This window comes from Tachypleus tridentatus, chromosome 8 (assembly GCF_004210375.1).
Source record: "Tachypleus tridentatus isolate NWPU-2018 chromosome 8, ASM421037v1, whole genome shotgun sequence".
NCBI classification, from domain to species: domain Eukaryota; kingdom Metazoa; phylum Arthropoda; class Merostomata; order Xiphosura; family Limulidae; genus Tachypleus; species Tachypleus tridentatus.
Genome location: NC_134832.1, coordinates 91,333,084 through 91,349,476, shown reverse-complemented (window position 1 = coordinate 91,349,476; position 16,393 = coordinate 91,333,084). Strand labels below are relative to the sequence as shown.

Sequence of the window (16,393 nt, the reverse complement as noted above, 5' to 3'; positions counted from 1 at the left end):
GATTGACCGTCACGTTATAACGCCCCCACGGCTGAAAGGGCGAGCATTTTTTGAACGACCGGGATTCGAACCCGCGACCCTCAAATTACGAGTCGAACACCTTAACCCATCTGGCCATGCCGGGCCTCGACTGGCTCTAAGAAGGGCAATTTAAAATATATACAAATTATTTTATAGACCCCAATTTAGAGGCCAGGCGAGGTTTGGACAGTAAACAAGTTTTGGTTTCGTGATGATGAGAAATCCAATTCAAGTGAAAATTTATACCAAGACGGTTCGTAAGGGTATTAAACTCTTATTAAAATAAAATACAGAACATGACGGACAGTTGCAAACTATTTTTCTGAACCTAAAGACGACGAAGGAAGGTTGAAACGTTGTTCAATGTTAATACCCAAACCAGCCGTTCTGAGATATATTTTTATTTCAAGTGGGTTTCTCGTCATCAAGAAGATCTACTTTATTTTAATAAGAGTTGTCAGTTTTTATTCCCATGTGAGGGCAAACTGTAAATCAAACCAGTGTCAATGATCAAAGCATTTTCATTGATAGTATCCAGAAATCAAGGTAACGGTAACAGTCAAGTTGTGGTATGTGATTAAACAACGGATTTTTATCGTTTTGTGATGTTATAATACTTAACTACCACAACAGGTTTTGAATATATAGTGGTTTCATATAACACGTGGTTGAGCAAAATATTTGATCCCAATAGTAAGTAAGGTTTTAATTTATTTACACCTTCTCTAGAACTCCAAGTAAATTTTATTTATACTCGTAATTTCGAGGCAATCCGATTTGGCGGCGTGCAATTTTCTTGTACAAAAATGCGCGTTTGATATATACATAAATTATTTTATGGACTTCAGTTTACGAGTCTCAAAAAGGCTTAGAATAGAAGTCAACAACCACAGATTTAAATCGCACTTTTTATGACACACACGTCGTGGTGTAAGTTACATAAAATCTTTGTAATTTATGAATATCAGTATCGTAATATTTTTTTAACAATAATAACTCGAAGTTGAGCATTTATGACCGTTATGAGAAAAGCTTGCTTTCTGAAGAACTTAAGAATTTGGGAATATTCAGCTAATGACTAAGTGCATTGTAATCACCAATCTTATAACTGCCACTCGCTGTCACCAAAACTTAAGTTCTGTAGACATGTATGGAATGCAATTATATTACTATAGTAACTAAAGTAACTTGTTCAACTTTTGATTATACCACACACTCAAAATGTAGGATGGCTATGCCATTTACAACCAATAAAATTTGGCTATTTAATGCAACAAGTAAAAGTTTTAAGTAAAATTTCTTCAGATTTTAATTATATTTGGTATATACCATGTGGAAGCAAATGCATATCTGAATACTTCAGTTATCAGAAATTTAAATTGATTGTATTATTCTCTTTCTCTTTTTTTGTGTGTATAACCAATTATGTATCATACGGTGTAACTCAGTTTATACTTTATATAAAAATCCAGCATGTACTTGTTCACTGACCTGAGGAAAGTCTTTAAAAAATTACAGTTGGCAGTATATCAACGAGAAATCTCGAGGTCTCTGTTGGTTTTCTTCAAAGTAATGCAAGTGATATAAACTTGTTTTTTATATTCCTGTCATTTAATTATAAACTAAATATATGAAAGAATGTCCATTTCAATTTATTAAACAAATCATCTGTACAAAGCTTCAAACAATATGAAATCAATTTACACTAAAACATTTGAGACACTAATCAAACCCTTTGAATAAATACATGCTATACACATATCAATACATAATGTTTCAGATGTGAAAGAACTAATTTTAGAAAAGCATAAACAGTTTATTTTGATCTTCAAGTAGTAAGGAAATTAAATTATAATATTTTATCTATATTGATATTATTATTTGGGTGGAAAATATTAAACAACAAAATACTTATGATTCCATTTTATTTTACTCCTGATAATTTTGATTATTTTTCAAATAATATTTATTTTTGGTATTATGAATTTTAAAATTCTGGATAATTGACTAAAATATTAATATAGATTTGTGAAATACTTTCAGTTTTTCAGAGAATAGATATTGTTTTAATCTGTTAGTCACTTATTTTTACCTATTTGAATGTAAGTCAGCTTGTACCTTACATGATATAAAAATCCATCATGTACTTGTTCACTAACCTTAAGAGAGTCTTTAAAAAATTACAGATGGCAGCATATGAAGGAGAAATATTGAGGTCGCCGTTGATTTTCTTGAAAGTAACGTGAGTGTTATTAAATTTTTTATCCAAATATTCCTGTAGTTTGGTTATAAACTGAATATATGAATGATTGTCCATCTGCAAGTTGTGACACTCTTGTGCAGAATTTCTAATATTTGACAGATATATTTCTCTTGTATCTTGCATTATTGTTTTAGAATATTTTCACAAAAAAACCCAGTTATGTTATTAGTGTAAAATTAATGGTCATAATTTCAGACAGATGAAACTTTTATGCTCTAAGTTTGTTAACAGACATGTTAGTTCTGTATAACCTTTCACACATTTGAAAAACATTGTGTATTATCTGTGTTTCTGAGTCGTATATATCATTTCACAGTTTCATTTAATACGAAAATAAATTCAGTTTCTCTTTATAAAATTCTGTAGTCTGTGGCAGAGATTGTTTTCTGACATTGAAAGAAAGACCGAGATATTTTGGACAAATGGATATAAATGTAAATTGTTTGGTTTCAACTGATATTTAGAAGTTAACTGAAGATTTAATGAGAGAATTAGAAAAAGTACCTTTCTCTCAGAAACAAGCATGTAGGAGGCTGCGATAAATTTCACTCCAGTGTCTGTGAATGTTCTTAGCCTGCTTAACATCTAGAATTATTGATTCGTGTAACTACTAAAATGTGTTACGTCATATTGCTATACTACTTGTAAATGAATAAATTATTTAAAGTTTAACATATGAAAAAGCTCATGACTTGAACTACAGTTCTGTAGAATGCTTTGGTTATTTGAGAATTAAAGAGTGCTCAGCAAATGGACAAGCTGACACAAAGTTCAGACCTAAACTCCATAGAAGAACTCAACTGTAACAATTAATTGAGTACATTTTAAATGGCAAGTGTACCCCACTTATTAAATAAATCATCTGTACACAACTTCAAAAATATGAAATCAGATTACACTAAAACATTTGAGACACTAATCAAACCCTTTGAAGAAATACATGCAATACACATTTCAATACAGAAAGTTTGAGATGTGAAAGAACTAATCTTAGAAAAGCATGAATAGTTTATTTTCATCTTAAAGTAGTTATGGAATTAAGTTATAATATTTTATCTATATTAATATTATTATTTGGGTGGAAAATATTAAACAACAAAGTCCTTATGATTCCATTTTATTTTACTCGTAGCTGAACTTACCTTGGCTGTTTACAATGCATGCCACCGCCATGTGTTGTATGATTGATTACGGCTATGTTTTATAGCGGTATCAATCATCCATGTTAGTTGTAGAATTATACAGCCAAACATAAATGATCAGGTTCATAGTCTGGTTGGTGAAATAATTTAACTTTCCAGTCTCCAAACATTGAAACATTATTTCGAGACACTTTACAAACGGCTTTGTACTATCAACCAGGTTATTTATTTTTAGCTTGTATTACTCATAATCCCCATTGTTGTAGAGATGATGTTTTGAATATGTTTCTTTTCCAAACAAGTATATAAATTCACAAATGGAAAAGAGCAGTCATGAATTTCCTGCACTTCATACATGTTTGTTTCTCTTCGCGTTTCAATGTCGTGAGGTTTTAATTTTGTTTGAATATTATTTCCTTTTAAAACCATGTAATTTTATGCGTATGACATTACTAGTGAAGTAACATGATAATTTTGTTTATTGTTCAAATAATATTTATTTTTGGTATTATGAATTTTAAAATTCTGGATAATTGACTAAAATATTAATATAGATTTGTGAAATACTTTCAGTTTTTCAGAGAATAGATATTGTTTTAATCTGTTAGTCACTTATTTTTACCTATTTGAATGTAAGTCAGCTTGTACCTTACATGATATAAAAATCCATCATGTACTTGTTCACTAACCTTAAGAGAGTCTTTAAAAAATTACAGATGGCAGCATATGAAGGAGAAATATTGAGGTCGCCGTTGATTTTCTTGAAAGTAACGTGAGTGTTATTAAATTTTTTATCCAAATAATCCTGTAGTTTGGTTATAAACTGAATATATGAATGATTGTCCATCTGCAAGTTGTGACACTCTTGTGCAGAATTTCTAATATTTGACAGATATATTTCTCTTGTATCTTGCATTATTGTTTTAGAATATTTTCACAAAAAACCCAGTTATGTTATTAGTGTAAAATTAATGGTCATAATTTCAGACAGATGAAACTTTTATGCTCTAAGTTTGTTAACAGACATGTTAGTTCTGTATAACCTTTCACACATTTGAAAAACATTGTGTATTATCTGTGTTTCTGAGTCGTATATATCATTTCACAGTTTCATTTAATACTGAAAATAAATTCAGTTTCTCTTCTTAAAATTCTGTAGTCTGTGGCAGAGATTGTTTTCTGACATTGAAAGAAAGACCGAGATATTTTGGACAAATGGATATAAATGTAAATTGTTTGGTTTCAACTGATATTTAGAAGTTAACTGAAGATTTAATGAGAGAATTAGAAAAAGTACCTTTCTCTCAGAATGAAGCACGTAGGAGGCTCTGATAAATTTCTCTCCAGTGTCTCTGAATGTTCTAAGCCTGCTTAACATCTAGAATTATTGATTCGTGTAACTACTAAAATGTGTTACGTCATATTGCTATACTACTTGTAAATGAATAAATTATTTAAAGTTTAACATATGAAAAAGCTCATGACTTGAACTACAGTTCTGTAGAATGCTTTGGTTATTTGAGAATTAAAGAGTGCTCAGCAAATGGACAAGCTGACACAAAGTTCAGACCTAAACTCCATAGAAGAACTCAACTGTAACAATTAATTGAGTACATTTTAAATGGCAAGTGTACCCCACTTATTAAATAAATCATCTGTACACAACTTCAAAAATATGAAATCAGATTACACTAAAACATTTGAGACACTAATCAAACCCTTTGAAGAAATACATGCAATACACATTTCAATACAGAAAGTTTGAGATGTGAAAGAACTAATCTTAGAAAAGCATGAATAGTTTATTTTCATCTTAAAGTAGTTATGGAATTAAGTTATAATATTTTATCTATATTAATATTATTATTTGGGTGGAAAATATTAAACAACAAAGTCCTTATGATTCCATTTTATTTTACTCGTAGCTGAACTTACCTTGGCTGTTTACAATGCATGCCACCGCCACGGTGTGTTGTATGATTGATTACGGCTATGTTTTATAGCGGTATCAATCATCCATGTTAGTTGTAGAATTATACAGCCAAACATAAATGATCAGGTTCATAGTCTGGTTGGTGAAATAATTTAACTTTCCAGTCTCCAAACATTGAAACATTATTTCGAGACACTTTACAAACTGCTTTGTACTATCAACCAGGTTATTTATTTTTAGCTTGTATTACTCATAATCCCCATTGTTGTAGAGATGATCTTTTGAATATGTTTCTTTTCCAAACAAGTATATAAATTCACAAATGGAAAAGAGCAGTCATGAATTTCCTGCACTTCATACATGTTTGTTTCTCTTCGCGTTTCAATGTCGTGAGGTTTTAATTTTGTTTGAATATTATTTCCTTTTAAAACCATGTAATTTTATGCGTATGACATTACTAGTGAAGTAACATGATAATTTTGTTTATTGTTCAAATAATATTTATTTTTGGTATTATGAATTTTAAAATTCTGGATAATTGACTAAAATATTAATATAGATTTGTGAAATACTTTCAGTTTTTCAGAGAATAGATATTGTTTTAATCTGTTAGTCACTTATTTTACCTATTTGAATGTAAGTCAGCTTGTACCTTACATGATATAAAAATCCATCATGTACTTGTTCACTAACCTTAAGAGAGTCTTTAAAAAATTACAGATGGCAGCATATGAAGGAGAAATATTGAGGTCGCCGTTGATTTTCTTGAAAGTAACGTGAGTGTTATTAAATTTTTTATCCAAACATTCCTGTAATTTGGTTATAAACTGAATATATGAATGATTGTCCATCTGCAAGTTGTGACACTCTTGTGCAGAATTTCTAATATTTGACAGATATATTTCTCTTGTATCTTGCATTATTGTTTTAGAATATTTTCACAAAAAACCCAGTTATGTTATTAGTGTAAAATTAATGGTCAAAATTTCAGACAGATGAAACTTTTATGCTCTAAGTTTGTTAACAGACATGTTAGTTCTGTATAACCTTTCACACATTTGAAAAACATTGTGTATTATCTGTGTTTCTGAGTCGTATATATCATTTCACAGTTTCATTTAATACGAAAATAAATTCAGTTTCTCTTCTTAAAATTCTGTAATCTGTGGCAGAGATTGTTTTCTGACATTGAAAGAAAGACCGAGATATTTTGGACAAATGAATATAAATGTAAATTGTTTGGTTTCAACTGATATTTAGAAGTTAACTGAAGATTTAATGAGAGAATTAGAAAAAGTACCTTTCTCTCAGAATGAAGCACGTAGGAGGCTCTGATAAATTTCTCTCCAGTGTCTCTGAATGTTCTAAGCCTGCTTAACATCTAGAATTATTGATTCGTGTAACTACTAAAATGTGTTACGTCATATTGCTATACTACTTGTAAATGAATAAATTATTTAAAGTTTAACATATGAAAAAGCTCATGACTTGAACTACAGTTCTGTGGAATGCTTTGGTTATTTGAGAATTAAAGAGTGCTCAGCAAATGGACAAGCTGACACAAAGTTCAGACCTAAACTCCATAGAAGAACTCAACTGTAACAATTAATTGAGTACATTTTAAATGGCAAGTGTACCCCACTTATTAAATAAATCATCTGTACACAACTTCAAAAATATGAAATCAGATTACACTAAAACATTTGAGACACTAATCAAACCCTTTGAAGAAATACATGCAATACACATTTCAATACAGAAAGTTTGAGATGTGAAAGAACTAATCTTAGAAAAGCATGAATAGTTTATTTTGATCTTGAAGTAGTTATGGAATTAAGTTATAATATTTTATCTATATTGATATTATTATTTGGGTGGAAAATATTAAACAACAAAGTCCTTATGATTCCATTTTATTTTACTCGTAGCTGAACTTATCTTGGCTGTTTACAATGCATGCCACCACCACGGTGTGTTGTATGATTGATTACGGCTATGTTTTATAGAGGTATCAATCATCCATGTTAGTTGTAGAATTATACAGCCAAACATAAATGATCAAGTTCATAGTCTGGTTGGTGAAATAATTTAACTTTCCAGTCTCCAAACATTGAAACATTATTTCGAGTCACTTTACAAACTGCTTTGTACTATCAACCAGGTTATTTATTTTAGCTTGTATTACTCATAATCCCCATTGTTGTAGAGATGATGTTTTGAATATGTTTCTTTTCCAAACAAGTATATAAATTCACAAATGGAAAAGAGCAGTCATGAATTTCCTGCACTTCATACATGTTTGTTTCTGTTCGCGTTTCAATGTCGTGAGGTTTTAATTTTGTTTGAATATTATTTCCTTTTAAAACCATGTAATTTTATGCATATGACATTACTAGGGAAGTAACATGATAATTTTGTTTATTGTTCAAATAATATTTATTTTTGGTATTATGAATTTTAAAATTCTGGATAATTGACTAAAATATTAATATAGATTTGTGAAATACTTTCAGTTTTTCAGAGAATAGATATTGTTTTAATCTGTTAGTCACTTATTTTTACCTATTTGAATGTAAGTCAGCTTGTACCTTACATGATATAAAAATCCATCATGTACTTGTTCACTAACCTTAAGAGAGTCTTTAAAAAATTACAGATGGCAGCATATGAAGGAGAAATATTGAGGTCGCCGTTGATTTTCTTGAAAGTAACGTGAGTGTTATTAAATTTTTTATCCAAATATTCCTGTAATTTGGTTATAAACTGAATATATCAATGATTGTCCATCTGCAAGTTGTGACACTCCTGTGCAGAATTTCTAATATTTGACAGATATATTTCTCTTGTATCTTGCATTATTGTTTTAGAATATTTTCACAAAAAACCCAGTTATGTTATTAGTGTAAAATTAATGGTCAAAATTTCAGACAGATGAAACTTTTATGCTCTAAGTTTGTTAACAGACATGTTAGTTCTGTATAACCTTTCACACATTTGAAAAACATTGTGTATTATCTGTGTTTCTGAGTCGTATATATCATTTCACAGTTTCATTTAATACGAAAATAAATTCAGTTTCTCTTCATCAAATTCTGTAGTCTGTGGCAGAGATTGTTTTCTGACATTGAAAGAAAGACCGAGATATTTTGGACAAATGGATATAAATGTAAATTGTTTGGTTTCAACTGATATTTAGAAGTTAACTGAAGATTTAATGAGAGAATTAGAAAAAGTACCTTTCTCTCAGAAACAAGCATGTAGGAGGCTGTGATAAATTTCTCTCCACTGTCTGTGAATGTTCTAAGCCTGCTTAACATCTAGAATTATTGATTCGTGTAACTACTAAAATGTGTTACGTCATATTGCTATACTACTTGTAAATGAATAAATTATTTAAAGTTTAACATATGAAAAAGCTCATGACTTGAACTACAGTTCTGTAGAATGCTTTGGTTATTTGAGAATTAAAGAGTGCTCAGCAAATGGACAAGCTGACACAAAGTTCAGACCTAAACTCCATAGAAGAACTCAACTGTAACAATTAATTGAGTACATTTTAAATGGCAAGTGTACCCCACTTATTAAATAAATCATCTGTACACAACTTCAAAAATATGAAATCAGATTACACTAAAACATTTGAGACACTAATCAAACCCTTTGAAGAAATACATGCAATACACATTTCAATACAGAAAGTTTGAGATGTCAAAGAACTAATCTTAGAAAAGCATGAATAGTTTATTTTGATCTTGAAGTAGTTATGGAATTAAGTTATAATATTTTATCTATATTGATATTATTATTTGGGTGGAAAATATTAAACAACAAAGTCCTTATGATTCCATTTTATTTTACTCGTAGCTGAACTTATCTTGGCTGTTTACAATGCATGCCACCGCCACGGTGTGTTGTATGATTGATTACGGCTATGTTTTATAGCGGTATCAATCATCCATGTTAGTTGTAGAATTATACAGCCAAACATAAATGATCAATTTCATAGTCTGGTTGGTGAAATAATTTAACTTTCCAGTCTCCAAACATTGAAACATTATTTCGAGTCACTTTACAAACTGCTTTGTACTATCAACCAGGTTATTTAATTTTAGCTTGTATTACTCATAATCCCCATTGTTGTAGAGATGATGTTTTGAATATGTTTCTTTTCCAAACAAGTATATAAATTCACAAATGGAAAAGAGCAGTCATTAATTTCCTGCACTTCATACATGTTTGTTTCTGTTCGCGTTTCAATGTCGTGAGGTTTTAATTTTGTTTGAATATTATTTCCTTTTAAAACCATGTAATTTTATGCATATGACATTACTAGGGAAGTAACATGATAATTTTGTTTATTGTTCAAATAATATTTATTTTTGGTATTATGAATTTTAAAATTCTGGATAATTGACTAAAATATTAATATAGATTTGTGAAATACTTTCAGTTTTTCAGAGAATAGATATTGTTTTAATCTGTTAGTCACTTATTTTTACCTATTTGAATGTAAGTCAGCTTGTACCTTACATGATATAAAAATCCATCATGTACTTGTTCACTAACCTTAAGAGAGTCTTTAAAAAATTACAGATGGCAGCATATGAAGGAGAAATATTGAGGTCGCCGTTGATTTTCTTGAAAGTAACGTGAGTGTTATTAAATTTTTTATCCAAATATTCCTGTAATTTGGTTATAAACTGAATATATCAATGATTGTCCATCTGCAAGTTGTGACACTCCTGTGCAGAATTTCTAATATTTGACAGATATATTTCTCTTGTATCTTGCATTATTGTTTTAGAATATTTTCACAAAAAACCCAGTTATGTTATTAGTGTAAAATTAATGGTCATAATTTCAGACAGATGAAACTTTTATGCTCTAAGTTTGTTAACAGACATGTTAGTTCTGTATAACCTTTCACACATTTGAAAAACATTGTGTATTATCTGTGTTTCTGAGTCGTATATATCATTTCACAGTTTCATTTAATACGAAAATAAATTCAGTTTCTCTTCTTAAAATTCTGTAGTCTGTGGCAGAGATTGTTTTCTGACATTGAAAGAAAGACCGAGATATTTTGGACAAATGGATATAAATGTAAATTGTTTGGTTTCAACTGATATTTAGAAGTTAACTGAAGATTTAATGAGAGAATTAGAAAAGTACCTTTCTCTCAGAAACAAGCATGTAGGAGGCTGTGATAAATTTCTCTCCACTGTCTGTGAATGTTCTAAGCCTGCTTAACATCTAGAATTATTGATTCGTGTAACTACTAAAATGTGTTACGTCATATTGCTATACTACTTGTAAATGAATAAATTGTTTAAAGTTTAACATATGAAAAAGCTCATGACTTGAACTACAGTTCTGTGGAATGCTTTGGTTATTTGAGAATTAAAGAGTGCTCAGCAAATGGACAAGCTGACACAAAGTTCAGACCTAAACTCCATAGAAGAACTCAACTGTAACAATTAATTGAGTACATTTTAAATGGCAAGTGTACCCCACTTATTAAATAAATCATCTGTACACAACTTCAAAAATATGAAACCAGATTACACTAAAACATTTGAGACACTAATCAAACCCTTTGAAGAAATACATGCAATACACATTTCAATACAGAAAGTTTGAGATGTGAAAGAACTAATCTTAGAAAAGCATGAATAGTTTATTTTGATCTTGAAGTAGTTATGGAATTAAGTTATAATATTTTATCTATATTGATATTATTATTTGGGTGGAAAATATTAAACAACAAAGTCCTTATGATTCCATTTTATTTTACTCGTAGCTGAACTTATCTTGGCTGTTTACAATGCATGCCACCGCCACGGTGTGTTGTATGATTGATTACGGCTATGTTTTATAGAGGTATCAATCATCCATGTTAGTTGTAGAATTATACAGCCAAACATAAATGATCAAGTTCATAGTCTGGTTGGTGAAATAATTTAACTTTCCAGTCTCCAAACATTGAAACATTATTTCGAGTCACTTTACAAACTGCTTTGTACTATCAACCAGGTTATTTCATTTTAGCTTGTATTACTCATAATCCCCATTGTTGTAGAGATGATGTTTTGAATATGTTTCTTTTCCAAACAAGTATATAAATTCACAAATGGAAAAGAGCAGTCATGAATTTCCTGCACTTCATACATGTTTGTTTCTGTTCGCGTTTCAATGTCGTGAGGTTTTAATTTTGTTTGAATATTATTTCCTTTTAAAACCATGTAATTTTATGCATATGACATTACTAGGAAGTAACATGATAATTTTGTTTATTGTTCAAATAATATTTATTTTTGGTATTATGAATTTTAAAATTCTGGATAATTGACTAAAATATTAATATAGATTTGTGAAATACTTTCAGTTTTTCAGAGAATAGATATTGTTTTAATCTGTTAGTCACTTATTTTTACCTATTTGAATGTAAGTCAGCTTGTACCTTACATGATATAAAATCCATCATGTACTTGTTCACTAACCTTAAGAGAGTCTTTAAAAAATTACAGATGACAGCATATGAAGGAGAAATATTGAGGTCGCCGTTGATTTTCTTGAAAGTAACGTGAGTGTTATTAAATTTTTTATCCAAATATTCCTGTAATTTGGTTATAAACTGAATATATCAATGATTGTCCACCTGCGAGTTGTGACACTCTTGTGCAGAATTTCTAATATTTGACAGATATATTTCTCTTGTATCTTGCATTATTGTTTTAGAATATTTTCACAAAAAACCCAGTTATGTTATTAGTGTAAAATTAATGGTCAAAATTTCAGACAGATGAAACTTTTATGCTCTAAGTTTGTTAACAGACATGTTAGTTCTGTATAACCTTTCACACATTTGAAAAACATTGTGTATTATCTGTGTTTCTGAGTCGTATATATCATTTCACAGTTTCATTTAATACGAAAATAAATTCAGTTTCTCTTCTTAAAATTCTGTCGTCTGTGGCACAGTTTGTTTTCTGACATTGAAAGAAAGACCGAGATATTTTGGACAAATGGATATAAATGTAAATTGTTTGGTTTCAACTGATATTTAGAAGTTAACTGAAGATTTAATGAGAGAATTAGAAAAAGTACCTTTCTCTCAGAAACAAGCATGTAGGAGGCTGTGATAAATTTCTCTCCACTGTCTGTGAATGTTCTAAGCCTGCTTAACATCTAGAATTATTGATTCGTGTAACTATTAAAATGTGTTACCTCATATTGCTATACTACTTGTAAATGAATAAATTATTTAAAGTTTAACACATGAAAAAGCTTATGACTTCAACTACAGTTCTGTAGAATGCTTTGGTTATTTCAGAATGCAAGAATGCTCAGCAAATGGACAGGCTGACACAAAGTTCAGACCTAAACTCCATAGAAGAACTCAACTGTAACAATTAATTGAGTACATTTTAAATGGCAAGTGTACCCCACTTATTAAATAAATCATCTGTACACAACTTCAAAAATATGAAACCAGATTACACTAAAACATTTGAGACACTAATCAAACCCTTTGAAGAAATACATGCAATACACATTTCAATACAGAAAGTTTGAGATGTGAAAGAACTAATCTTAGAAAAGCATGAATAGTTTATTTTGATCTTGAAGTAGTTATGGAATTAAGTTATAATATTTTATCTATATTGATATTATTATTTGGGTGGAAAATATTAAACAACAAAGTCCTTATGATTCCATTTTATTTTACTCGTAGCTGAACTTATCTTGGCTGTTTACAATGCATGCCACCGCCACGGTGTGTTGTATGATTGATTACGGCTATGTTTTATAGCGGTATCAATCATCCATGTTAGTTGTAGAATTATACAGCCAAACATAAATGATCAAGTTCATAGTCTGGTTGGTGAAATAATTTAACTTTCCAGTCTCCAAACATTGAAACATTATTTCGAGACACTTTACAAACTGCTTTGTACTATCAACCAGGTTATTTATTTTTAGCTTGTATTACTCATAATCCCCATTGTTGTAGAGATGATGTTTTGAATGTTTCTTTTCCAAACAAGTATATAAATTCACAAATGGAAAATAGCAGTCATGAATTTCCTGCACTTCATACATGTTTGTTTCTGTTCGCGTTTCAATGTCGTGAGGTTTTAATTTTGTTTGAATATTATTTCCTTTTAAAACCATGTAATTTTATGCATATGACATTACTAGGGAAGTAACATGATAATTTTGTTTATTGTTCAAATAATATTTATTTTTGGTATTATGAATTTTAAAATTCTGGATAATTGACTAAAATATTAATATAGATTTGTGAAATACTTTCAGTTTTTCAGAGAATAGATATTGTTTTAATCTGTTAGTCACTTATTTTTACCTATTTGAATGTAAGTCAGCTTGTACCTTACATGATATAAAATCCATCATGTACTTGTTCACTAACCTTAAGAGAGTCTTTAAAAAATTACAGATGGCAGCATATGAAGGAGAAATATTGAGGTTGCCGTTGATTTTCTTGAAAGTAACGTGAGTGTTATTAAATTTTTTATCCAAATATTCCTGTAATTTGGTTATAAACTGAATATATCAATGATTGTCCACCTGCAAGTTGTGACACTCTTGTGCAGAATTTCTAATATTTGACAGATATATTTCTCTTGTATCTTGCATTATTGTTTTAGAATATTTTCACAAAAAACCCAGTTATGTTATTAGTGTAAAATTAATGGTCATAATTTCAGACAGATGAAACTTTTATGCTCTAAGTTTGTTAACAGACATGTTAGTTCTGTATAACCTTTCACACATTTGAAAAACATTGTGTATTATCTGTGTTTCTGAGTCGTATATATCATTTCACAGTTTCATTTAATACGAAAATAAATTCAGTTTCTCTTCTTAAAATTCTGTCGTCTGTGGCACAGTTTGTTTTCTGACATTGAAAGAAAGACCGAGATATTTTGGACAAATGGATATAAATGTAAATTGTTTGGTTTCAACTGATATTTAGAAGTTAACTGAAGATTTAATGAGAGAATTAGAAAAAGTACCTTTCTCTCAGAAACAAGCATGTAGGAGGCTGTGATAAATTTCTCTCCACTGTCTGTGAATGTTCTAAGCCTGCTTAACATCTAGAATTATTGATTCGTGTAACTATTAAAATGTGTTACCTCATATTGCTATACTACTTGTAAATGAATAAATTATTTAAAGTTTAACACATGAAAAAGCTTATGACTTCAACTACAGTTCTGTAGAATGCTTTGGTTATTTCAGAATGCAAGAATGCTCAGCAAATGGACAGGCTGACACAAAGTTCAGACCTAAACTCCATAGAAGAACTCAACTGTAACAATTAATTGAGTACATTTTAAATGGCAAGTGTACCCCACTTATTAAATAAATCATCTGTACACAACTTCAAAAATATGAAACCAGATTACACTAAAACATTTGAGACACTAATCAAACCCTTTGAAGAAATACATGCAATACACATTTCAATACAGAAAGTTTGAGATGTGAAAGAACTAATCTTAGAAAAGCATGAATAGTTTATTTTGATCTTGAAGTAGTTATGGAATTAAGTTATAATATTTTATCTATATTGATATTATTATTTGGGTGGAAAATATTAAACAACAAAGTCCTTATGATTCCATTTTATTTTACTCGTAGCTGAACTTATCTTGGCTGTTTACAATGCATGCCACCGCCACGGTGTGTTGTATGATTGATTACGGCTATGTTTTATAGCGGTATCAATCATCCATGTTAGTTGTAGAATTATACAGCCAAACATAAATGATCAAGTTCATAGTCTGGTTGGTGAAATAATTTAACTTTCCAGTCTCCAAACATTGAAACATTATTTCGAGACACTTTACAAACTGCTTTGTACTATCAACCAGGTTATTTATTTTTAGCTTGTATTACTCATAATCCCCATTGTTGTAGAGATGATGTTTTGAATGTTTCTTTTCCAAACAAGTATATAAATTCACAAATGGAAAAGAGCAGTCATGAATTTCCTGCACTTCATACATGTTTGTTTCTGTTCGCGTTTCAATGTCGTGAGGTTTTAATTTTGTTTGAATATTATTTCCTTTTAAAACCATGTAATTTTATGCATATGACATTACTAGGGAAGTAACATGATAATTTTGTTTATTGTTCAAATAATATTTATTTTTGGTATTATGAATTTTAAAATTCTGGATAATTGACTAAAATATTAATATAGATTTGTGAAATACTTTCAGTTTTTCAGAGAATAGATATTGTTTTAATCTGTTAGTCACTTATTTTTACCTATTTGAATGTAAGTCAGCTTGTACCTTACATGATATAAAAAATCCATCATGTACTTGTTCACTAACCTTAAGAGAGTCTTTAAAAAATTACAGATGGCAGCATATGAAGGAGAAATATTGAGGTTGCCGTTGATTTTCTTGAAAGTAACGTGAGTGTTATTAAATTTTTTATCCAAATATTCCTGTAATTTGGTTATAAACTGAATATATCAATGATTGTCCACCTGCGAGTTGTGACACTCTTGTGCAGAATTTCTAATATTTGACAGATATATTTCTCTTGTATCTTGCATTATTGTTTTAGAATATTTTCACAAAAAACCCAGTTATGTTATTAGTGTAAAATTAATGGTCATAATTTCAGACAGATGAAACTTTTATGCTCTAAGTTTGTTAACAGACATGTTAGTTCTGTATAACCTTTCACACATTTGAAAAACATTGTGTATTATCTGTGTTTCTGAGTCGTATATATCATTTCACAGTTTCATTTAATACGAAAATAAATTCAGTTTCTCTTCTTAAAATTCTGTCGTCTGTGGCAGAGTTTGTTTTCTGACATTGAAAGAAAGACCGAGATATTTTGGACAAATGGATATAAATGTAAATTGTTTGGTTTCAACTGATATTTAGAAGTTAACTGAAGATTTAATGAGAGAATTAGAAAAAGTACCTTTCTCTCAGAAACAAGCATGTAGGAGGCTGTGATAAATTTCTCTCCACTGTCTGT

The 16,393-nt window shown here is 29.7% G+C and overlaps 1 long non-coding RNA gene across 1 annotated transcript; it reads left to right on the top strand.

Moving 5' to 3' along the window:
• The first annotated feature begins 248 nt into the window (after window positions 1–248).
• LOC143222929 (uncharacterized) lies at window positions 249–13,879 on the top strand. Its single transcript, XR_013012589.1, has 7 exons — window positions 249–567; window positions 2,208–2,263; window positions 4,143–4,198; window positions 6,080–6,135; window positions 8,016–8,071; window positions 9,953–10,008; window positions 13,821–13,879. It is a non-coding gene; the product is annotated as an uncharacterized LOC143222929 (long non-coding RNA).
• Window positions 13,880–16,393: the final 2,514 nt, after the last annotated feature.